The 25,965-nt window shown below is 32.4% G+C and overlaps 1 protein-coding gene across 1 annotated transcript in view; it reads right to left on the bottom strand.

The window, feature by feature from the left end:
* LOC107998068 (PH domain leucine-rich repeat-containing protein phosphatase 2) overlaps positions 1-24,239 on the bottom strand; it is a 146,686-nt gene extending 122,447 nt beyond the window's left edge. The window contains exons 1-2 of the mRNA XM_062072840.1: positions 23,795-24,239; positions 17,216-17,710 (exon numbers count right to left, since the gene is read on the bottom strand). The gene's annotated coding sequence lies outside the window, so the exon portion shown is untranslated. The remainder of the gene's footprint in view (positions 1-17,215; positions 17,711-23,794) is intronic.
* Positions 24,240-25,965: the final 1,726 nt, after the last annotated feature.

Genomic DNA, 25,965 nt, shown 5'->3' with positions numbered 1-25,965 from the left:
GATAATCACTATCGAAAGAACTAGGTTCGCGTGTTCCTCTCGCCTCTCTCTCTCACCCCCTCTTTCGGCCGAGAGTTTGTTTGTCGGGCACCCCATGAGATCGGCCGCGATAAAAGAGTTCATTTTCCACGATCGATAACCGGAGTACAACCGGGTGAATTACTCTGGAAATTACTTACTGTTACGAGAAAGCGCGCAGGGGAAAGAGGGAGGACGGGGGGAGAGGCGAAAGGAGAAGAAAAAGGGAACGAAAGGGGCGATAACGAAGGAAAAATTTATGATCCCGGTTGGGGGCGGGGGGCCGCAATTGTGTAATTATCGATGATTTGTAGATCCCCCATTAAATGTAGCCAGACGTAAATTTGAATTAACAACTATAGGTAAAATAAGATATGGGGCGGTTCTTATTAGCTCGTCGTTGAGATTGGACGAAAAATAATAAAAATAATTTTTTTTAAAATACATAGATGTGTAATTATTATATATACGTGATTGGAAATTAAAAAAGATGCATCTTTCTTTAAAAATTGAAAAAGATTGGTTTATTATTAATTCATGGAAACTTTATCTTTATTAAATCGGTTTTTGTAAAAGTGATTAAATTGCACCTTTTTTTAAAAAAAAGATTACACGTTGTTATTTTGTAATTAAAAAAAAATCGATGAGATAGGTGCGTGAAAGGTAAGCGTGTTTTTTGAAAAAAAAAAAAAAATAAAAGAGAACTTGTTCGCTATAATTTACTATAATTCATGAAAATGTTACTTACGTTAAATGTAAACGATTTGTAAAGCGATAGAAGATCGTTCAACGAATTAAAATCGGGAGGAATTGGGAAAAATTTACGATTGAATTTTAAACGGGGCGAGCATGGTACGATTATCCGTGGCAAAGTTATAAAAATATCCCGCGCGTTTAATATTCAGGGGCGAGATACGTGGTGTCAAATTTAAAATACAAGCCCTCTGATATTTGTCTCTCGGCATTTCGTTTAATTCAACTTTTTCGTGTATTTTCGACCCGGTTCCACGCTGATCGAATTAATATCGAATTCCAGGAATAAATTATTCCTTTTTACCGTTCGAGATGTTCGTTCCGATATTTCCGGATCCTTCGTCGAGGATTGCACGCGACACGTGTCTTATTAAAATAATAATCTTAACAAAAAAAAAAAAATAGAAACGGAGAAAAATCGTTAATAAATTATAACGAGAAAGTATTCTACAATACGCGTACTTTCTCCTATTTGATATTTGCTTTTTATTGCTTCGTCGAGAGAAAATATGCGAACAATTTTAAAATTCTCAACTATATTTCGATCTTAATTAAATTGTATCCAATATTGCTAAAAGTATTTGATTTTTGCCGCTCCGTCGAAGTGAAATATTCAAACACTCACGGCACGTATATACGTATGTACAACGTATGGATATGCAAACGAGCTCGACGCGTGGAGACGAACTTCTTAATTTTCCTCGTTTAACTCGCGAGCGATAAACCGTGGCTCGAGAACTTCTTCGACTTTAAAACACCTCCCCTGTAAACAGAGGCATCCGGCCTGCTACGTTCAACCGATTTCGAGAGCAAACAGATCGAACAAGTGATTAGAAAGTTCTCAGTTTTAAACGACCATCGCAATCTACGTTAACGCGAAATAAAATAATTCTCCTCTCGAGAGAATCGAATAATATCGTGCCTCCGTTAAAACGAGAAACTCTTATCTCTCGAAATTCTTAAGTCCTCCTTTAAACGATTTTAAACCATTATTCTCCCTGCAGCAATCGCTATCGCTGTGTTTATTTATTTTTTCGTTTCCTCTCTGCAAATTTCTAATCTTTCCCGAGTAAATTTCCTCCAAATTTGCTCGGGAACAACTTGAGAAATTATTCCGTATAATTTCGCGGAGATCGAAATTTCTCGAGTGTCTGGAAAATCTGATATTAAAGTTTCGCCAAGAGAAAACGGCGAGAGATTTATTTTGACGTCGATTTGATCAACAATGTTGATTCGCTTCGTTCGATTTATCGAATTATCGACGGTTAACATTTTAACACGCGAGAATTTTCGACGCAGTAATCCGAATACGATTCGATATGGATCGATATCGATCAATTTCATCGTGGAAGAAGACGGAGAGAATCGATACGACGTTCGATTTAACGAAATTAAAATCAAGCGTAAAGTAAAAAATAGAGTAAAATCGATAAGAACAAATGTGGTTAAAAAAACTTTACTCAATTATTACTCTCATTATTTACCCCATTCATTATAAAAATATTCCCGTTCCACGTTCAACGTTGCGAGAAAAAGAAAGAAAGAGTAAAAAAGATCGTCTGAGAATTAAAGGATTCACGAGAGAAAAGTGAATCGAGATTTTGATAAGGATAGCAATAATCATAACACGGAAATACATCGTGTTCGCTCGAACGGGATGATGTCCCGTTTGTCAACTCATCACTTTTAACACCCCGTTGCAGTGCAAATTTGCTGAAATTCCGTTCGACGGAAAATCTCGCCTCGGCAAAGTCGTATTTGCCGGAAGTTGGCGCGCAAATTTCGCCAACTTGCTCCAACTTGGGCGAAAGTGTTTAACTTGTACGTCGCCACTCTCTTACGAGATACTCGTCTTTATTATACGTTCCCCGGAATAATAATTTGATGAAGCGATAATTCTTAAAATTCATCCGCGTCAAATTAAATCCGCTCGTCTTTATTACTTCTTCGTTTCCGATATATCCTCGGTTCTTCCCAAAATTCACCTCGAATCACATATTTAGAGAAAATGGGTCTGTACATTTCCATTTTTAAAAATGAAAAACTGCTCGAATTTTGCATATCGTACACGAAGAGAGAAGGATATCTTTCTTCTCTAAATCGAGCAATTCTCGTTTAGATATGTTGCGTAATTAAGATTGATCGTATCCTGTCGAGGATCCTGAAATGGATACGGAGGAAAATTTCAAGAACGCGTGTCCTTTTTCAAAGAAAAGATCTGGTATCGGAATCAATCGATCTTGAATTACAGAATTTGAGATATTAATATCTTCATAGTCGAATTTTGAATTTCCTGAATTTTCTTATTCGAACTATGCAATCGTCGATGTAACGAATCAAAATTAGATATATTATTAAATATATCCAGGAATTTGAACGAAACATCGTTTCGTTTGAAAAATAAAAAAAAATGTATCAACGCGAAAAGTCATCGTGACCCAGAATCGGGATAAAAACAAGTTGAACGTTTTACCGTCGGTTTCAAGGAAATTAATGGAATCTTTATCATCGGCTTACAGTCGCGTGTTTTAATTAAATTGCCATTGATGGCTTCCCTCGTGTAAATTAAAGCCTATTGTTCGTTCGTTCATTCGTTCGTTCGTTGCGTTGTCGTTATACGAAAATTGATTAGCAATTTGTTGCCCGATGGCCACGAAACGAACATCGCTCTCTTTTATCAATTTCAACTGATTACTTCTCCTCCAATTTAACACCGATTCTCCGTTATTTGCAAAAATTTATTAATCGCTCCTTCGTCCCCCATTTTCGATTTATCTCTTTATACATCCTTTCTCCTTTTCTAGGAGAATTTACAAGTATCGTTCCACTTTTCTAAAATATTATTTTTATGAATATATTTTTAAACTTCAAAGTTTGATTGTTCATTACTCGTCGATATCCATCGTTTCTTCTGTTTTACATTTCATAAAACATTTTAATATCCCCTCCTTTTTCTCAAATATTCAGCAAGATAAGATTTTTTAAACTTGAAAATTCGAATCTTAATCGCAACATACTTTATTCCTCAACAACCATCTTTCCTTTATACTTGAAAACGCTAACATTTTACACTACTTTTCCTCATACCTATTCCTCCAATATTCTTTTCTTTCAATTTTACGAAACACTTACTAGCATTGCCTGCTTCTTCCCACATGTTCAAAATTCAAATCAACTATCTCTTGCGACCCATCTTATCCCATCCCTCAATATCCATCCCTTCTTTAAACTTAAGAAAAATCTTCTAAATATTCACGATTCAAAATTCAACTTATCATTTTATCTTATTCTTGTTCATCAATCTCGATGATTGATTTTACAAAACAGTTACAAGCATTGTTTGTTTTTTTCCAGATATTCAAAATTCACTATCTATTTTATTTTATTCCTTGTTCTTCAATATCTATTCCTCTTTTAAGAAAAATCTGCTAAATATTCAGGAAATTGAAAATTCAAACTGGTTCAGCTACTACACATTATCTTACACATTATTCTTATTCATCAATTTCAATAATTAATTTTATAAAACACTTACAAGCATTTTCTGCTTCTTCCCAGATATTCAAAATTCAAATTCATTACCTCTTCACCTTATCTCATTCCAATATTTATCCTTCCTTTAAACTTAAGAAAAATCTTTTAAATATTCAAAATTCAAATTGGTTTCAGCTACTATATCCTATTCTTATTCATCAATTTCAATGATTAATTTTACAAAACACTTACAAGCATTGTCTCTTCTTCTTCCAAAATATTCAATATTCATTACCTATTTTTATTTTATTCCTCAATATCCATCCCTCTTTTAAGAAAAATCTGCTAAATATCCAGGAAATTGAAAATTCAAACTAGTTCAGTCAGTACATTTTATCCTATTCTTATTCATTAATTTCAATGATTAATTTTACAAAACACTTACAAGCATTGTCTCTTCTTCTTCCAAAATATTCAATATTCATTACCTATTTTATTTTATTCCTCAATATCCATCCCTCTTTTAAGAAAAATCTGCTAAATATTTTAAAATTGAAAATTCAAACTGCTGTTTCAGCTACACATTATCCTATTCTTATTCATTAATTTCAATGATTAATTTTACAAAACACTTACAAGCATTGTCTCTTCTCCTTCCAAAATATTCAAAATTCACTATCTATTTCATTTTATTCCTCAATATCCATCCCTCTTTTAAGAAAAAATCTGCTAAATATTTTAAAATTGAAAATTCAAACTGCTGTTTCAGCTACACATTATCCTATTCTTATTCATCAATCTCGATGATTAATTCACACGATTAATTCAACGCGGCACACACCCATCCGGAACGCAAAAAAGCGTGGCGCATCGCCGAGCGATTCCTAGGCAGATTATTTCGTATTCATGGAGGTGACTGTGGAAAGGGCGACGAGGTAGAAAGAGAGATAAGTTTGAAAGAGGGCAGAGAGAGGGGACACCGGTGATCTTGTTAACCGAGTAAAAGGTTGGCTGGAGTTGGAGAAGCTGTGGCCGGATGGTGCCGTTGGACCCCGTGAAAATGAAAAGGAAACAAGGAACGGCGAAAAATTCTTCTCGACGCAAAAAAAAAAAAAAAAAAAAAAACATTCTTCTTCAGCTTTGAAAACAATTTACGCTCGATCCGGTAACCGGTTTCTAACGAATGTTTAATCAGGGCAATTGCGTCTTTGTTTTTACATACTTCGTTCCAGGGATAAAGCAGAGTCGATGGGGCGAAGGAAGCGGAAAGTGGATGGGAGAGCGAGCTAGAGAATCAACGTCTCCGCGAATTTTCCGAGAAATTTGTTTATTAAGTAGCGAAGAGATAGTTGGGATACAAGATTTTCTTCTAGGAATTTAGTTGAATTATGGGACGTTTCATTGTATAAAGAGTAAATTTTTTTTATTTTTCAGAAATTTTCGTCGAGAAATCGGATTAACAAAATTAATTTATTAATCTCGTTCTTATAACTTCACTGTTTAATAATACAATCTTTCTCGTCTCTAATATTCTTGATTCGTTATAATAAAATTTCATTTTAAAAAAATTCGATCTTCAATTATAATAACTTTTCGTCAAGAAAATAAAAATTCATCCGTTTCGATTCTTCTCCTTCCTCGCTTCAACAACACGTAGCCTGTCCAATTTTAAAATTTGATAACAAAGCCTTACTAATTTGAAAGATAAATTATTTTCAAAAAAGAAAAAAAAATAAAGATTCGTTCATTTCCTCTTCCTCTCTTAAATTGATCTTAAAAATTTAATAATTTCACTTCGATAACAAAGTTCTACCGATTAAGAAAAAAAAAATATATCCTTCAATTCCATCTCGATATAATTTCACCTGTTTCTCCACTTCAACGATCCAACCTCGCTAATTTTAAGCTTAATTTTAAAATTAATCAGCCAATTCCAGCCGAAGAACCACGGATCCAGCATCGGTCGAACAGAGAGCATTACTCTCCCCGTTTTCTTCGCGACAATTTCACCCTCCAACCTTGAACCATAAATTCCCGTAACGAGCCAATTAATCGTATCCACCGAATCCGCGTCAACGATCCTTTCCACGACGGATCTCTCTGTCAATAAAACAACCGATTGCGAGCAACACCGAAAATGGCGAAGAACGAACGAGAAGAGGAAAGAAATCAAAGATCCAAAAAGAAAAAGAAAAAAAAAATATTGTTCAACGCGTTGAAAACGAGTGGACGGAGTTGATTATGCGCGTGTCTCGAGGTGAAATTATTTACAAGGGTGAATTTCTCTTTCCGCGCGAGAATTCTCGCGCGTCAAAGGAAGAAGAGAGGAAAAAATTAGAGAATGAAATTGGAGAGACACGTATCTTCCTTTTTTCTTTTTCAACAGCGTAATATTTCTCGCGCACACCCCCTTTCGTTTTGGATATCGGGGGAAAATTTTCAACGAATGGGGCGTATCGAGTTAAACTCGAATCAAGAAGCAAAGTTGATGTGTCTGGCGAATAATGATGCGGGGAATTCCGTGTTTTCCACGGAATGGAATTTCAGAAGGAGGATTTTTCTCGAGGATATATTATATGTTCCGATAGAGAGCGTTGTTTTCTCTCGAGAACAAGTTGAAATTCTCGACGATTAAATTACGAGAATTTTTTGTTTCAAATTTGAAGACATCTTTTCTTCGAAGACGAGCGAAGAAATTAGGACGGTTGAATATTTCTCCAATTTTTTATTTTTTCATTCTTGGAAATCATTTTTAACAACGAAGGAAGGAAGAAGGAATTTCCATCCGTAAATTTACTAGGGATCTACTCAGGATTGCGAAGAAATTAAAAAGAAACGCGATAATTTCTCACCTTTTTCGTTGTTGAATTTTCAACGAAATGAAATAATCAATTTTTTCGAAATAAAATTTGATCATTTCCTATTTTTTAAAATTCTCTCGAATTTAAAAATATAATACAAACATTTTCTAGAAATTATCTTCGCATTCGCGTTTCGCATTAACAAAAGTTTCAAAAAAAAAGAACAACCGACTACAGATTCCAGGACAAACGAGCCACCAAGCTAGCAAATTTCGAAACAGCGTCGTATCCCGCGATACGAAACAAATCCAGAAATGCGATGGAGAGTAAAAAATCTTTTTTAAACTACAAACGAGCCACCCCCGCTAAAATACTATTCCGCAACGAGAATTGTTTTTTCTCCCCAGTCACGTTTCCATCTTTTTTCCTCGGTATACACAGAGAGAGAGAGAGAGAGATGTATCGCGATATCATCAGGTAGCTAAGGTTCAAAATTAAAATTTCTCTTTGACAGCGTCGTGGATCCTCGAGGAAAAAGTAAAATTTTCTTCTTATCCGTCCCCTTCTCGTATTAGTTCTCCGTGAAACTTGGGGGCGAAAAGTGAGGTACGTCCCTACAGCTACATTTCTTGTTGAAGATTGTTAATAAACAAGGGAGAAACGAAGAGTCTCTTCTAAAAATCGTTTCAAAATTGATCTGATGAAATCGAAACTCAAATTATCGATTGTCGAAGATTCGTTTGTCTTCTCTTTCGGGTAAAATTGAGAATAAAAAATTTTGTACAACGAGTTATTTGATTATCCTATTCATTTCGGTATAAATGTATTCGTATCATACACGAATAAAATAATTATACAACGTTTGCATTTTAACAAGATCAAGAATATTAATTTTGTCACAATTCTCGTTTTTTTATTTTTAATAAGTGTAAAAGAATCTAAATGTTAATTTGATAAAGAGAGGAGGGAGGAGAGAGAGAGAGAGAATAAAAAAATTCCATCTAAAATAAAATCACAAAATTACGTATCTGCGATGTGCAATAATATTTCACTAACGCTCTCTCCGATATCAAATATTTACAAATATAACAAAGAATGATACTAGATATCAATTCGTTGATCGAGATCTTTCGAATCTTTTTTTTTTCTTTCTTTCTTTTTCCGTTTTTCCTCTTTTCCATTTGAAGGTTCACGCGCCGAATGCTCCTTTCATTTCTTTCCCCCCGTTTATTCGAAGAATTTTCATATGAATCGGTCGGATAATTGCACGAGCATGGAACGTAATTGAAATGAAACAACGCGGATACTCGGTAACGGTCCATCGTTTTAGATCGATTCTGACGGTTGGACGAACTTGAAACGCATTGTGAAATGAAAACTCTGTCAATGGAAATTGATTCAAGCTCGATTCGCTCCTGCGGTTAGCTTTTCCCGCCAATACGACTCTCCTTTCCTCTTTTTTTTTTCTTCATACCAAACTGCCAATCACTTTCATCCTTCTCATATTTTCGATAATAATTAATCTTTTCCACGGTGATGTTATACTCGATAAACGGTATTCTATTATACGCATAATCGAAGGATAAAATATTACAAGAGACGGGACCCGACGTGGAAGAAGGTGAACAGAGAAATAGGTGGAGTGATAAACCAAGCGATATCAATCATATGTCGAACTGTTACGGGTCGAGGTCCGTCATCAATCTCGGTTTCGAATATTAGACACCTGATAATGCACCTCTCCATCTCTCTATGCTCGCGAGTCAATCATGCGGTTTAGATCAAAGTCACCGTCAACATTGGGGCTTCGAATATTAGATACTTGACATTGTCCATTCCTGTGCACGTTAACAGCCATGCGCAAACGATTAAACCGTGACGTGACCAGTGTTATCTCGTGAATGAAGAGGAGAGTCAGACAATAAGGGTAAGAGAAAGCGCACTATTTATATACTTGGTATGAAAATCAACTTATTAAATCTTCTGATTATTATAAACTTTTTATATTTACGATATAATTCAATCTTGATTAAAATTGATACGAGACGATCAATTTTATTTTTCAATAATCCTTTTATTATTAATTTCGTAGTATATTTCCCGATGAAACGGTACTATTTATCATTCTTTATCCTCGATCGAATCTCTCTCTCTCTCTCCCTATGTATATATATATATAATTTGAAAGAAGGAAGAACAATGGGCGAAGTTTATGACGGAATAAAAATTCTTCGTCATAATATTACTCCATGTTACAATAGAACGTCTAACAATAAGATAAAACGCTTCAATCTTCAATGTTACAGCCGAGTTGTTGATTAACGATGTTATTACAGCAATCTTAGCCTCCTTTCCGCCCCGTTATTACGCCTTTAATGGAAATTGGCAGTAACTGCACGAGTCGTTCAGCCCTGACTCTTTGCTCGAGTACTCTATCAAGCCTAGTAATTCACCGTTTCGGAATTGCTTCTTTAACGCGCCATCTCACGCAGAAATTTCCCCTCCTTAAAGATTCCTTAATGATGATTGATTTAAAATAGTTAAAAATCTTACTCCCTAAATTCCGTTTCGCTAAAAATTTACTTTAGAGGTATTTTTTTTCTTTTTGCATTTAAATTGTGCAAGTATAAATTTCAAAAATTCTCCTCGCAATATTCGAAAAAATCTCGTGAAACGATTTTCTATTTCTGCGATATTCCTATTTATCGATATTTTGAAGAAAAAAACGCAAAATCTAATAAAAGTAATTTTTTCCATACACCTTGGTCGGCAATTCAAAGTTGGCGCGCCTCAACTTCCGGCGAGGATCGACTGGAAATCGGACAAACGTGGAATCGAGGCTTTTTCGCGAGCTAACTTTGGCAAATCCTGTTCGAAAAGCGAGGAAAAGGTTTCACTCGATTCGAAGAAAGCGAAAAAATGCTCGTTAAAGGGGAAAATATCTCGGGTCGCTTTCGTCGTTAATTTGCTCGCTAATTAAACCGCGACTAATTAGCGTGCGATTTTCAGTCTCTTTTAATAAATGTACAGTGACGAATTTCAAACGGCGCCAGTTTCATAGTTCAACTCCCCGTATTCGGCATTTCTCAATACGATACATTTTTTCTTTTCTTCCCTTTTGAATCTACTATTTGATTCGCGCGCTTTTTGATTAGTTTTGCCTTTCAATTAATTCACGCAAAGAGAATTCACGAAATATCGTTGTTTTTGAATGTAATCTTATTGCATGAAAGAAAGGCATTAATAATTCAACATGATCGTCAATTGCTCGATATTGATTTACGAAATATTAGTTTTGAAGCTACAATAATAAAATTTATGGAGAAAGAATCTAATTTCGCTCATCAAACGCTATATATAATTTTGGTAAATTTTGAATTTGAATTTTTTTTTAAAAATATTAGTATATTTTGATGACGTTCTTTTCGAAAAGTAAACACAAGTTAATTTTGTGTCACGAATAATTTCGAAGCAATTTAATTTGAAAAAAATAATTTTAGAAACGAAATGTATATTACGAGATAAAAAAATCGATCAACGTTTTTTAATTTTATTTTTATAAAATAAGACGATAGATGTTGAAAAGTAAAATTATTTTAATCGACAAATAATTTCTTTGCCGTTAAAGCAAAATCATCTTCGACGACACGAATTAACGAGCAAAATGGGCATTGGTTAATCAATCATCATCGATGATGTGCAATTAACCATGATGGATGGTTCGCAGGATACAGGAACAAATAGCGAGGAATAAAAAGAAGTGAAAATAATCGAAGAAAGCGAAAAGCGGAAAGGAAGCGGAAATAATTCGATTATGAAAGTAAAACCGAGTAACGAGGATCCGGTTTTATGCAATTATTCGTATTTTCTAAAAGTTTCAAAAGTTGCATAAAATATTTTTCAGCTGAACGACGCGTTAATGGAAAACTCGTGATTTTATCTCATTTCTTCTTCCTTCTTCCATTTTTAAGTACGGTTTTTTTATCTTTTTACCGATTTATCGAAATAACCTTAATCTTCTACTATAATCGTCAGTTTTGTTTCATTTCTTTTTAAACGATACATGTATATAGGTATCGATTAAAAGTTTGAAATCGACAATGTATTCTATCAAGAATTTAAAAAGAAATTAAATTTAAAATATTATGTTAGAAAATTTTTTTATTCTTGATATGAACAATATTAGTCGTTTTAAACGACAAAACTTCGACATGCATAATTGGAAAAATTTCAAATTTTTCGCCCAATATGCGTACATACGAATACAAGAAGCGAAGGAAAAAATTCTTTTACTTTCCCTTTTTCAAGAATATATCCAAGTTTGAAAATTCATCGAGTGTACACTTGACGAATAAATAAGGATGGAACGATTGGAACCGGAATATTTTATTTTATTTTATTTCTACAAGCTCGAGTAAATCGAGAAATGTGAAATAAAATTCTTTTTTTTCGTTCGAGGTCTCGAAAAAAAAATCTAGTTTGATGTCGTTCGATCGTTTTCCGCGTTTTTTTTCGAGGAATTTTTCAATCCACTTCCAAAGGAAAAAAAGAAATTATATCTCATCGACTAATTTGTATAAAAATCATTATTATTACTTGTCATTCGCGACGAAGGCGAGAACGAATTTTGTCGCGTTTAACAATTATTATTCAGAAGCGATCTCCCGCTCGTTTACAATGTAAAGTAATTTTAATCGCTTGCAAATTTCGAATGATAAAGCTTAAACCTTATCGCGCGCGCGTAGTCAGCTTGTTCCGAAGAATTAAATCGCTTAGTAATCCGCTAATTATTGCTCTGTGTATAATTAATTGACGTAAACAGTCGTCCCCGAATTGTTTAACATTTCGTTAACACGATTCAGCAACAGCTCGAAATTTATATCCTTCCGTATTTATAGCAGAATACGTAAATGGGAACATGTATAACATAAATTTTTATATTTCAGTATTTCGCATTTCTTTTTCCGTCCCGTATCGCATTACCAGGCGCGAAATAAATAAATAAATAAATTTCTAAGAAGTATATAATAAATCTGAAAATTGGAGAAATTTTTTTAAACTCGTTTGATGAAATTTCGACGAATATATTATCGTTGCGTTTATTTTGCAATTACACTCTCCTCCACGAGATAACGAAATTTATTCCTTAACAAATTTTTATTATTGGAGAAAACGAAAGAAAGAAAGAATTGGAATTCGAAGTGGGAAGCGATTCGAAGGGATTGGAAGGAGAAATTAAAAACGCGTAGATTGTCCACGTTTGATTTTCAGCGCAAAATGCGCCAATCAATTATCACGTCTGGTCGGCCGGCAAAAAATAATCGGTAGCAGAAAAGCTGGGACGATGTTCGATATTAATTTCCACCATGTCAAATTGGATCGTGTCCGAGGCAGGTGAAATAGTCCCTCTTTTTCATTGTTTTTCCTTCTCCTCCACTTTTCTCCCGCTTTTAAATTATTCCGTGGAAAATGCCACTATTTTTTTTTTATATATCGCAAATAAAATTATTTCCCTACAATTACAATCTATATTCGCGCGAGTCGACGATAAACAAACCAACCAGCCTGCGTTTTATTAATTTCACTCGAATAATCCAATCCAATCCAAATTCTGAATAATTCTTCGCCCATCCAATATTTAATTCACGAATATCGTATATGCGTTCGTTAAACGAATCCTCAATGTCGCGAGAACTACTCTTTCGTACAAGTATCGATACACTTGACATCCTATACGCGATTTAGAATTTAACGAACAACGGATGATAAAATAAAGAAAAAGGTTAGCATGGAAGCAGGGAAATTTCTTGAAATCATTGTGCTTGCCGTGATACCAGAAAGCGATACCACGTCACGTGCTGCGTTTGTATATCAAAGATGTCGCGCGACAAAGTTGAATCGTTCGAGAACTACAAGTGTCCGCGTACATGCACGTACACATGCACGTTAGAAAGAGCTGGATCGCAAGGAAAAGGTAAATTTCGTCCGGCAAACTGGTCTGGTTAAACTTCCAAGCAAAACTTCGCGTTCGATTTTTCACGAAACTGCAAACTACGTAAGCGGTCGCTCTTAAAAAAGTAGGGTGGAAAGAAGCGTGTGTACAAGGAGAAGTTTCGTTCGATTCCGATAAAACCGAACGCATCAAAGATCTTTCCATCATTTCTCTTCGCGTCCATGATTCATTTCGAATTAAACGAGCTGTTTCCGTGTCTTTTTTATCGAGAAACATTTTTACGTGAAAAATAAACTTTTCCATTCTATATTTCTTAAGCTGCAATTATTATCGAGAATATAAATAAATAGACATTTACGATAACATTTTTAAATCTCAACTATAATTAAATTTTCTTCTACCGCGAATTCTATATCCTTTAAACTATTACGTATCTCAAACGTACTAACACCATTGAATCTCTTAAGTAATCTCTTATAGAATTATGATTCGCAAAATACGATAATTCTTTTCCATCCTCGAATCAAATTCCCCAACTCCGTCCATTCCCCCAAAAACAGTTTTCCAACAATATTCATATAATAACTCGTCTCCATTCTCCTCCCTCTATAACATACTTTTATGACGAAACGATTAGTCGATTTATCCACGGTCGAAACTAACGCAAAACTTCGCCTACGCTGAAATCGCTCCTTTTCTCCTTTTAATTATGCAAGAAAACGACGAAGAAGAAATAAAGAAAGAAAAAATATCTTTTAAGCGGGATCTCGATCGAGATTAAGCTCAATAATACGCGTATAGCGACACGTGCTTGCTCAGAAGATAATAAAGGGGGCGTTTGCGCGCGTTTAATTTCGAATCTTAATGCGCACGGATTACGGAACGGGACAATATGCAGGCGAATTGAAATTTCGGCCGAGCCGGATATACGTATAATGATAATTAAATCCTGTTGTATTCGAGATCCGCTTGCATCGGATGTGTGTGTGTACGGTTTCCCAAATTGGTTCCAGTTTCGCGTTTAAAGTTTCGAGATTGTTTTTTCGGATAAACAATCTCGATTATTTCGCGTGGAGAGATGGATTGGAAAGTGCGAAAAGCTCGTCGTTGCAAAGCTGAATTGCCATCTGTGGGGAGAATTGGATCGGGGAATGTATAAATTACAGATTGGAGTGGTTTGGCTTGAGAATAATAAGGATTGGATAAGGATAATTAATTTGTGATATGTATAGAGAGAGAGGATTATAAGGTAATTATAAGCTACATTAATAATTCGGGGGTGAATGAGTCTTCGTATGACAAATATTTTGAAATCGTACGCAACGGAATGGAGTAATTCTCCACGGATATTTTATATCGCGAAATAAAAATTTAAAATGTGAATACAAAGAAGTAAATTAAATTAAAAATGAATATTCCAAATATTATCTATTTTCAGTGAGGAAGAAGAAGAAAAAAACTTTTCTTACCAAATAATAACGAAATTTCTCCAATTACAGCATTTCGACAAAAAAGCTGGCAATTTTACAAAAATTAATATCCAATATTCTATTCCAAAATTACCTATTTTCAGTGCAAAAACTTAAACCAAATTTCTTCGATTATACGAAAAAAAAGAACTGACTGATTTCACAAGAACCTAATACCTATTCCAATTCCCAAAAATTACCCATTTCCACAACTTTTCTCGATATTCAACAAAAGGTGGATATATTCCGCGTGGACGATAAAGAACTCGACACGAATCGAGCAATATTATTAACAAGTACATGGATGGAATCAGTTTCCGTTGGAAAGGGGATAGGCTCGGTGATAACATCGGCCGTGTTGCCGAGGACGCGTTACAAGATCGCAAGCTTCAACGTACAAGCTCGGTCTAATCCTGTAACATCCCCTTGCCAACGTAATCCTGTATCTTGTTACCTGCGGCCTCGAGATAACTGGCCAAGAAGAAAGAAATCGGTTCGATATTCGCAGTAGTCTCACGTCTATGCTCTCGACGCAACGAGCAAACTCAATCCAAATGAATTTTCCCCATTTCTGACCAATTCTCGGGAATTCTAACTAACAGGAATTCAGTTTTCCATTTGCTCGAGGAGGGGCGTATTATGGAGTGGAGTTTGATCGATTTAAAATTGATTTTTTCTTTTCTTTTCTTTTTTTTTTGATATCTTGGCAAGCATGTATGTATGTTTTCTTTGGTCCATTTTGTGGAAATGGGTGTTCTTAGGAAATGTTTTTAAATTTTAGAGGTTCGCTTTGATCCATCTTCTTGAAATTAAACGTTCTTTAATTTCAAAGTGTCATTATTTTGACGTAACGCTTCTTGATTTACGATGATTGTAATTTCATGAAATTAAAAATCTTTTAAAATCTCGAGATTTATCTTGAAATTATGGTACCCGTTGATGTATGGCGTATAATTAAATTAACTTTCAACCGATATTTCTTTGGAATTAAAAATCTCTCCAAGTTTTCTTATTTTGAAATTATGCTCGTTGAAAGTTGTAGAGGAATTAAAAAATATCCTAACGATTCACCTTTGCTTTATATTTTAAGAAGAAAAAATAATCACGATTCAATCTCAAGAGTAACAAACACGGGATTAGCACGAAGAAAGGGACGTTGTTCGCATTAATAGGGATTTTCTTCTGTCTCTGTTTTCCGATTTGGCTAAAAGAAGGCATCCCTAATAAACAAGGGGAAAAAACAACTTTAATCCTCTTTTTTACGTTTCAACGAAATACAAAAGCAAAAATCTTCATCTATCGTTCACGCTATTATCTAAACAACTGCTAATTACTTAATTCTTTTAAATAATTCTCTATATCTGCTTCTAATTTTAAATATTAAAAAAAAATATATATAAAAATTATAAAATTAAAAAATTCTCGAAACTCTCAACTTATTTTTTCTCTTCTTTTCCAAAGATTTATTTTGCGAAGAAATAAAATTTTAATGAATCATTATTTCTAGAAGCATTTAAGTTCTTAATCGATCGATAGTAGCTAACAATTGATTAATATCCTCGCGAAGAATTTAATTTTTATGCGAATATTATCTTTAATTTGATTTAAAAAATTTAATCTAATTATAAAAATAAAAAGTTTCGAGAATTCGAAAATTTTTGAAAGATCCATCCCTAATCGATGAAAATAATTAAAATAAAATTTACCAAAATTTAATGAAATAAATCAAAAGACTTCTCTTCGTTATCGATATCGACAGATAAAAAATTTAGAAACATTGTTTAAATTAGCTAATATTGGTTACAATATCATCATGATTGAAAATATTGATTGCTTTGAACACAACGCGCACATCTGCCCTGAACAAACCAATTAGAATATTTTAATCCTACTCCGTATATATGTATGATTAAATGGTCCATTAGCTATAATATCATGCACGAGATAATGATGGGTTACACATATAATGGAGGATTAAGCAAATATATATCTTGGACGTAATTTATAACGCGAACCGAACACCATCGATATAGATGGATTAATAGTTCTTTGATTTTGACGAATGTTTCGTGTAAATTTCAATTTTTTTTTCGTTTTGCGAAACGATTGTGAAAAATCTCTTGAAAAAGTGTATACGAAGTGAAATAATTACAAATTAATTCGATACCATGCATTTTCTATTTTTACAAAATTATATAATAAGAATAAATAAGACTCGTTTACGCTATTCCGTGACGTAAGTGAAAAAAGAAATGAAAAAAGATTTTATTCGAATTAATTCTACTCTGACTAAAAATTATTTATTAATTTTAATTTTATTAACGAGAATTCCTAAATAATCAAAATAAATATTCATTCGAACAAAAATTATTCCAATATAATTTTAATCATTTAAAGATGAAAAATATTCCACTATATTACTTTAATTACCCTATTCAAAAGATAATTATTTCCAAATTTAATCATATAAATACAAGAATAATATTAATTATAACATCAATTAGTTTATCACTCGAGAATTCTACAATTATTCCAATATAATTTCAATTAATAATATAATTTACACTCTTAAAATAAAGAATTTAATTCCAATTTGAATCACTTCCTCTCCAACGATAATTATTTTCGAATTTAATCATTTAGATACAAAAATATCATTGATTAAAACAGGAATTAGTTCCACGTCATCTCTAATTTCACGATCGTCACGGAATAACGGTTTCTACTTTAAAAATAAATAGACTCACCCCCGATAGCAGATCCACCTCCACAGCATCCAAGAGATGACGTCTCTAAGACATCTCGCAGGAGAATATAGATGAGGTTGGCGAGTTGCGATGCACTGCTCGAACAAAGCTCGATCGAATCGCGAATTTAGCTACGCTACGTTTCATCGCGAAATATCACGATACCACGCCACGTTTTACTCGTATTCGAACGCGAGAGAGAAACGGGGAAACGTCCTACGAGGACGGCGCTCGATATAAGACTGAACGACGCGTACAAAACAAAATTTTCGTACACAATTATATCGAACGACGAATTTCGAAACGGGCACGAACTACTGTCCTTTCCTTTGTTGACGGTAGACGAAAATTCTTGGAAAATTCTTGCTCGCCCAATTTTCAGAATTCATCGTGGCGAAGAGTTGTTGTCGTGTTTGGAATCCTTGAGGTTGGCGAGTTTTTGCTCGCCTTCACTTTGTTGACGTTTAGGTGCGCGATGAATTTGTTTGCGTTTATCTGTGAGAATATTAAATATTTGTATAGAACGTAATTAACGAGATATACGCTTTTAGTTCGTTTTATGATTTTTTTTTTTTCGGATAAATAAAATACTCTTTTATCGTTTAATTTCTTTTAAATAAACTAATGAATATAAATGATGAATATAACGATTAAATATAATAATAAAAAAATTTAACTGAATGGAAAACTTGTTATACGACCTAATATTTTAATTATTTTAGGAAATATAATATACAAGGGAATAAAATTCTTTTAGAATTAAAGGATTGAGATTTATTTTGATTTTTGTTTCGTTTCGTAACTGAAATTTTTAGAATAAGAAAAATAATATAAAATTGGTAATATAAAATATTTATAATATGACTTTTGCGTATGAATTTTTAAATGATTAATTTTTCTAGGAAAACGCAAATTTATATTTAAATGTGTAAAAATTCAATGGAAAATATTAACGGACGTTATTTTAAATATTTTAAATAAAAAATATTCTCCATTATGTTTCATTATCCATTTTTTACCTCGTATTTCATATTAATTCATCCGTACAGATAAATTATTAAACAATTTTCGCTTCATAATTATTCGCATCACGAATTTCGTAAAAAAAAAAAAATTAATATTCACATGGTAATTACGATATAAATAGCTATATTTATAAAATGATATTAAATTAAACAATTATTCTAACTTCGATAAAATTCAATACATACATAAACTTCTATAAAAATCAATATCATTTTGAATTAATAACAGAGCCATTCAATATTTTCTTTTCTTTCTTTCTTTCTTCTTTTTCTTAAATAATTTACGATCGATATTTCATTCATAAATACTAAAATTTCATTTGGCAAAAAATTCGAACGAAATTTCCTTTCCTTCTTTTCAATAATTTACGTCGTTCGTTTATAAATATTAAAAATTACATTTGAAAAAAATTCGAAACAAAATTTCCTTCCGTCCCATCAATCATCTTTTCTCAATAATCCACGATCGGTTTCTTGTTTCATTGTCGGACAATCCTCTTAAGCATCGTTCGAGAGGGAATTCTCTTGATTTTCGCAAAGTAGAACGAACGATCTGTTTTCATTATCTTCATACTTGTACCCTTTCATCGGGGAGAAAACGGTTGGCAAACAGATGACACGCGGCCATGAATTCGCGTAAAGCGGATCAAGAATTGCTGTTTACCAGGATCTACATCGATATTTCAGATGGAATCTCGGCTCCGGCAAGATAATCCCTTTTAAAAGGTTTTCGAAATGCAATCTTTCGATTTAATCTTGTACCGTAGAGTGCAGTTGTGAAATTTATCCGCGTATACACGGTTTACGCCCAATTGCAAATATCGATTTCTTTCTCGCGTTTCGGACTCGTGGACGAGTGATGACAGTTTTGGAATTTCTAACGTGCCGTTAAAAAATCGAGTTCGAAAGAAAAATTATCCTCGACAATTTTCTAATTGGAAAGACTTCGACTTGCGCCAATACTGTTTCTATTCGAAATGGAATGAAAAGAGGAAAAAATCGTACATCAACTTTTGAAAGAGTCATTACAAAGAGAAGATTTCAATTGGCTTGGTTTGATTGCGTGAAAAATTCTTTAGACATTCTTTCAATTTTCTTGAAAACTACTACTTTCCTATCGATAATAAATATAAATTACAATTCGTAAAGGAATTTAATTAAAACGGATTAATTAAAATAATCTTTCATAAAGTTACAGCGATTCAAATGTGTCCAAACATTTATAAATGCTGTACAAATAATTTCGGGGAAAATAGAATAGTTGGACAATTGGATGTATCGAGGCACGAATTAGGAGAAAAAAATTCTCCCTTAGAACGAGCTCGTCGATTCAAATTACCACGATAAGGGATCTTAGCTAGCTGGTTACTGTAAATGTGGCAGCAATTTCGCGCGATTATCTTTCGCTCCTGCGAAATTATCCAAGCGGAAGGGGACAGGGAGAGGCGTCTATGAGTTTAAAGGAGTCGAAAATGGAGGACGACGAGCTCTTATCTGATTACGAGAGCGGCATGTTTCAGCGCAATCAAACTTCTTAACTAGCTGTTCCCGCGATACGATCTCCGATTCAAAGGTTAAAAGTGTGATTCGCGTGAGAACGAAGTGAGAATACCGTGGAGAACGATTATATAAACGAGTTTCCATTCCTTTCCATCTTCGATTCTCGATCCTCGGAAGCCGCAAACGTGATTTCTACGCATTTAACGACGTATAAAATATTTCTTCGTTCTTTGTTTTCTGTTTCTGATACTCGCGATTGAATTGAATTTTTTTTCAAGATGTTTCAAATCAATTAGTTGAAGTGTCTTTGATTTTTTATTTATTTATTTATTTTTAATCGATCATATTTTATAAATAAAATATTCCTGTATTTGAATTTTTTTCGAAAATCGAAGACGTTTCGATCCTCGATTCGAACGATGAAACGTCTTTGATTTATTAGATTTTTGCGAGTAAAATCTTTCTTTGTTTATTATTTTTGCTTATTACGCTATTCCCAATTAGATTGAATTTATTTGAAAATGGAAGAAGTTTCAAGCTTCGATTAAAGTTAAAAATTTCGATTTTAAGTTTTTGATTTTTTTACGATTTGTTTGGTAATGTTTTATAAGTGGTATCATAGTTGGTGTCTCGTGAGAATTTTGTATACTGTGTTACTAATAAGAATTTTTTATATTTTTTTTAAGTATAAAAAATTACTTAAAAAATTGTAGAATTGAAAAAACGACGTAAAAATTTTTACCCCGAAAGTACAATAAAGTTGGCAAATATTTCATGATCTTTATTATCAGGTCGGTTAACTTTTGTCGCTCTTTAGGGCTATGAAAAATAAACTGACACGATACCTATTTAGTTTGCTAAACTAAAGTTTCCGCAACGTTGAAGTTAACTTATTTCACGAAGTTCTTTCGAGAAGTTTGAAATGACATCTTTTGAAACCACCTTCTGAACGGTTTAGTTATCACTTTCGAGTATATTAATTGGAAAAAGGATCGAGTGGAAAGTTTTAAACAATTATCGAATGTTTAAAAATTATATCAACGATCAAGAAATTACTAATTAGATAAAAAATGAAAAGAATGGAATGGAAAAGTTTCCGAAAAAAAACTTATTTCAATACAACATCGAAATTTCAATCATCTAACAAATTCAAACTATTCTAAGACAACCTATTGAACTCTAGTATCCTTAAATTTCGCTAAAGCATAAAAAAAAAAAAAAGAAAAAATCCAATCCAATCCCCGATAAATTTCACTTTTCCGAGATTTCCAGCTTAATTAACTTTCGAATCGCGTTTGACTTTAAACAATCCTTTAAAAAAGAGAAAAGAAAAATTCGTATCGATACGAAAGGCAAACGAGAGCCATCGTTAACTAAAATAAGGTCGTCCAACCGATTCCGAATTTCCGGCTAGAGGGAATAATTTAAAGAGCGGTGTATAGTTTGGAAAGTGGAGGATCATCCCCTCCCCTTCCATCTTCTAGACACGTCTCTAAACCGGCTCTACCGGGAAGAAGAAAACTTTTTTCGAATTACGAGGCCGAAGTACGTACTTGGTCGTTGTAAATCTGTGGCGAGGGAAAGGGGAAGAAATCCAGAACGAGAAGAAGAGGGTTGAATCGAAAAGAGGATATTCAGCGTCCTCGAAACTTTCCTTTATTCGCCGTGTGACTGTGAGATAAGTGGGATGGAGATAGAACAGTATGGAGGATGATGAAAAAGGAGGATCGTTTTAAGAAACTAGGGAAGACGTGGATACAAGGGATGATTCGAGGAAGGCGTAAAATAATTTAAGAGCAAGGTTAAGGGTAAGCGCTCATTACAGTGAAGAAACTTAAACTGTTTCATTTGGAGGAAGTAAGTCTCAAAAATTGAATTTTCGCAAAGGGTAGTTTTACTTTTTCGCATTTTAATGCAAATTTAATATTTTCAATGAAAAGAGAAAAATGGATACTTTTCATATTTCGATTTGTTTCTCGAATATTTTATTTTTATAAGTAAAAAAATCTCGTATATTTCTTGTTAAATATTGTAATACGTTTAATTTTTCATGTCCCATTGTTTGTGCAACAATTGGAAAGTTGGGGAAAAAACCTTTGAAAAATATTCCCAAACTTTTTATCAGTAATCTCCATAAAAAAGATAGAGAAGACTGTAAAAGGAGAGTGAAACGAAAAAGAATCAAAGGATTGAAGAGAAAACTTTCAAATACAGATGGTAATATCAGAGACAATGTTACACGATATACGTATATTCTGTGGAGATATGCAACTATTGATACTAGCAATGAATAGAAAGATACCGAGGAAATTTGGCAAGAGCACAGAAAAACGTCGAAAGACTGAAACGTGAATGTTTAGAAAAAAAAAAAAAGAAAGAAAATATAGCATATAAATCTGTTACCCGATCATATACCAAGTGTTGTAAATAGATTTCTCTTTTTTTAAATCGGTAGACGTAAAGCGAAAATTTTTTTCGTATTTTAAAGTGTGACGAAAAACATTATATATCATGATATATTTGGTAAAATACGGCATATTTTACGAGATATAAGTCGTGCAAAGCTTGTTTAAAAAATTATGTAAAATAGATGTTATTCCATAAATAACATTTAAATAAATATCATCGTTCGAATTATTATTAAAAAATACGATTTTAATACTTTCTTGTCAAGGAATTCTTTTCTGTTTTCGAAAATTTTAAAATTAACATTTGAATAAAATAAATAAATTAAGATAAATTATAGTTTTTCAATAAAATCATAAGTAATAAACATATAAAGTTCATCCGAGTTCCAATAAACGAACTCGTATTTCACCTATAACAAATATAAAGAAACCGAAAGGGAAAATTTGGCAAAGAAATAGAAAAGATTGAAGAATGGACGTTCCTTTGAAGAGAGGTAAAAAACGAAGAGCCAGAGACAATATTTGACGCGGGTGAAATAAGGAAAGGTATAGGAGAAATGAACCGAAAGATCCTCGTAAAATCGTTGAAAATACGAGTCGAAGACGAAAGACGAGTTTTGGGAACGTGAGAGAGAATGAGAAACGATAAAGAAATGGCAAAGAAGGACAGAGAAAAGATAAATGCGATAATTTAAGTTTTTCCATTTTGCGGGACACAGCGAGATGACCTCAAGATGAGACAGCGTCTGAAAGGATACACGCCGAATATCCTGAAGTGCAGCTGTCCGTCTATGTGAAACGTAAATCGTATCCTGGTTCTTGTGTCACAGTGATGAGAAACAGTAGAAGCAGGACTCACGGATGGCGAATTAAACAGATTTCGAATTACGTAACGGAACGTGTTTGCATACCATGATACAAGGAGACATACGGTCGAAAATTAATTCTGAAATACCGTGGCTGAACCATACTGATAAACGTTGATGTAACGCTCTTTGGACTTTCTATGAATTAGATTTGCTTGGATGGGTTACGTATAGAATGGAAATTGGGATGAAAGAAAATTTTACTCGAATTTATGATGTTTGGAATTAGTTTTGTTTTATTTTTAGTTTGTTAAAGTAAATATTTATTAGTTTATAATGATTTTATTCCTCGCTATTTAGAATAGATTAATAATTTATCGTCCAACAAGATAGAATATGTATATATTATATAATAAATTCTATATATGGATTCTGTATATACTGTATTATTAAAAATAATATAATGTAAAATATTCTCATAGTCTTTCATATTTTAATTAATATAATATTCATTTACTAGAAAAGAATTTAAAAAAATATTTTAAGGTTATATAATACGATAACGTAAAATATTTACTGAATGGAAATTCAATATTTGAATTATAATTATGATGAGAAGTTATATTTGTTATATTTCAAATTTATTAAATATTTCATATAAATAATAAATTTAATGAGCTAAAAAGATCGATATTTAATATTTAATAAATTTTACAATTATTTATGATAATTTATTTTATGTTAATGTACTTTTACTGTGTATAAAATTCAATAATACGGTATATAATGTAAAAATTTGTTATCATTATACGAAATAAATAATTAATATTATAGACTCACCATATTGAGAAAATATTTCAAGAATCTGCAGTTGCACGTCCGCCATGATGATTGTCGTTTAACCGTTGATTTCACAGGAAAATAGAAAACAGGATATTTGAGAATATAAAAAATATAGGCACATTGTTCAACTGAATGTTTTCTCACTGAGAATGCACATTGCTGAAATCACTTTTTAAACAAATTTTATCATATTTTTTTCTCTTATATTATCTTTTCGATAGAATTTAAAATTTACAGAAACTGCGTAGTATCGAAATCAGTTTTCCTTCAAATTCTCAATCGAGAATTTCAACTGATTTTCTATCTATCTATCACTTTGTTGTACTTTATTATATTATATTTACTTCTATTTTTCACTAGTATTATACATTTAATGAATATTTTCAATATTTTTTCCACATTTCGATATAAATAATTTTAACGAAAAAATTATGAAACTGTCTAACACTAATACGCAATAAACTGTCAAGCATGCGCAGCGCCGTCTAATTCATCAAATTAAAGTTTCGGCCGAAAATATCCGAAGATTTCCGAAGAATCCGAACTTCGGAAGTTTTCATGTAACTTGAAGTGAGTGAAAGTGATTTGTTTAAATAATTATTAAGAGTTTGTTAAGTTCTTTTGTGTAAATATTATATAGTTACAGATGAATTAATCATAATCTGAGTAAAAAGGTAATTATTTCAAATTATATATATATATATTATTTATAGTACAATCAAAGAAAATTTTTATATTATTGTAAGGTTATATTCGACGACTGGATTATAGATTATACGTTATAATTTTTAAAAGATTTTTAAAAATTACATTTATTTATTGTATTATAATTGGAATAGTAAAAATCATCAAAAATTATACGCAAATGTAGCAATTAATTTTTAATATTATGAAAAATTATATAAAATATCAGACAAACGTGACGAACTTGTCAAATGGTTGAACAATATTAAAAAGATATTTTTGCGACATATTTTGTTATCATATAACACATGCTGTCGTTATAACATTTCATCTGTCATAAACATACGTGGAACAATTTAAATTTTCATAATAAATCAAATACACATTTTGATTTTACATATAACATGCGTATTTTGATTTCAAGTAATTCACATTAATAATTTTAATTCTAATGTGTCAATCATTTATAATAATAATAACATATATAATTATTACGTATAATTATTTGATTTAAAGGTTAAATTTCTATGCATTATATTCAATATAATAATATTTAAGAAATATTAGTATGAATCATGTATAATTAATTTATAGAAAATAAAAAAAAATTATGCTGAATTTTTCGTGATTCATTAATTATATTGTAAAATATCAATTACATTTCATACTATATTTTTATAAAGTGTATGATAAAGAACGTTACTTTTATCGTAATAAAAGCTAAACTCTCGTAAATGTTCGCAAAATCCGTCTGTATATTGTGGAAACCAACGATAAATCTTAGGACTAAGGATCCTATAAAGCTCGATGCAAAGGACTTCGCAGTATTTGGTCAAACCAGGGCGGACTTCCTTGTTTCTCCATCGAATTCCTTTTACTGCTGTCGTCCCGTTGAATTTCTCTCTCGTAATCTCTCTACTCCTAGGCATTGTTATCTCACAGTGAACCATCGAATGTGTAACTTTAGAACCTAGTGCACGAGTTGTATCACCATAAACCCAGGAAAAATCGTTATCTTCACAACTCCCATGCCGTGCATGTCTTGCTGTTTAACCAAACTATATTGTTCTTTAAAGCCCAGATAACTCTCCGCGAAACAACGTTTCTTAACCTTAATTCACAACTACTGTTATATTTTTCAGCCATTTACAATTGACTGAATTGTAAACGACGCCACACGAATTTTGTACACATTTCGTGAGGAAATTTGGAACAGATGATGAAGCGTTTTGGATCCAACGAGATTTCTTTGGGAAATGATATTATTTAATTCCATGTCCAGTTTTGAAGGTAAGATAATAAAAAAGGTGAGTAATAAACGAGCAGTTTATAATTCTGCTTGATATTTTGTACTTTAAATGAAGGGAATTATTTATGAGCACAAAGATAGAAGAATATTGGTGCTTTTTTTTTGTTTTATATATATTATTAAAGAAAGAAAGAATGAAAAAAAGATTTCTTATATATTTTTTGTTTTAAAGTTT

This window comes from Apis cerana, linkage group LG3, assembly GCF_029169275.1.
Source record: "Apis cerana isolate GH-2021 linkage group LG3, AcerK_1.0, whole genome shotgun sequence".
NCBI lineage: Eukaryota > Metazoa > Arthropoda > Insecta > Hymenoptera > Apidae > Apis > Apis cerana.
Note: the sequence above shows the minus strand (reverse complement) of the source record. Positions and strands in the feature narration are given on the sequence as shown.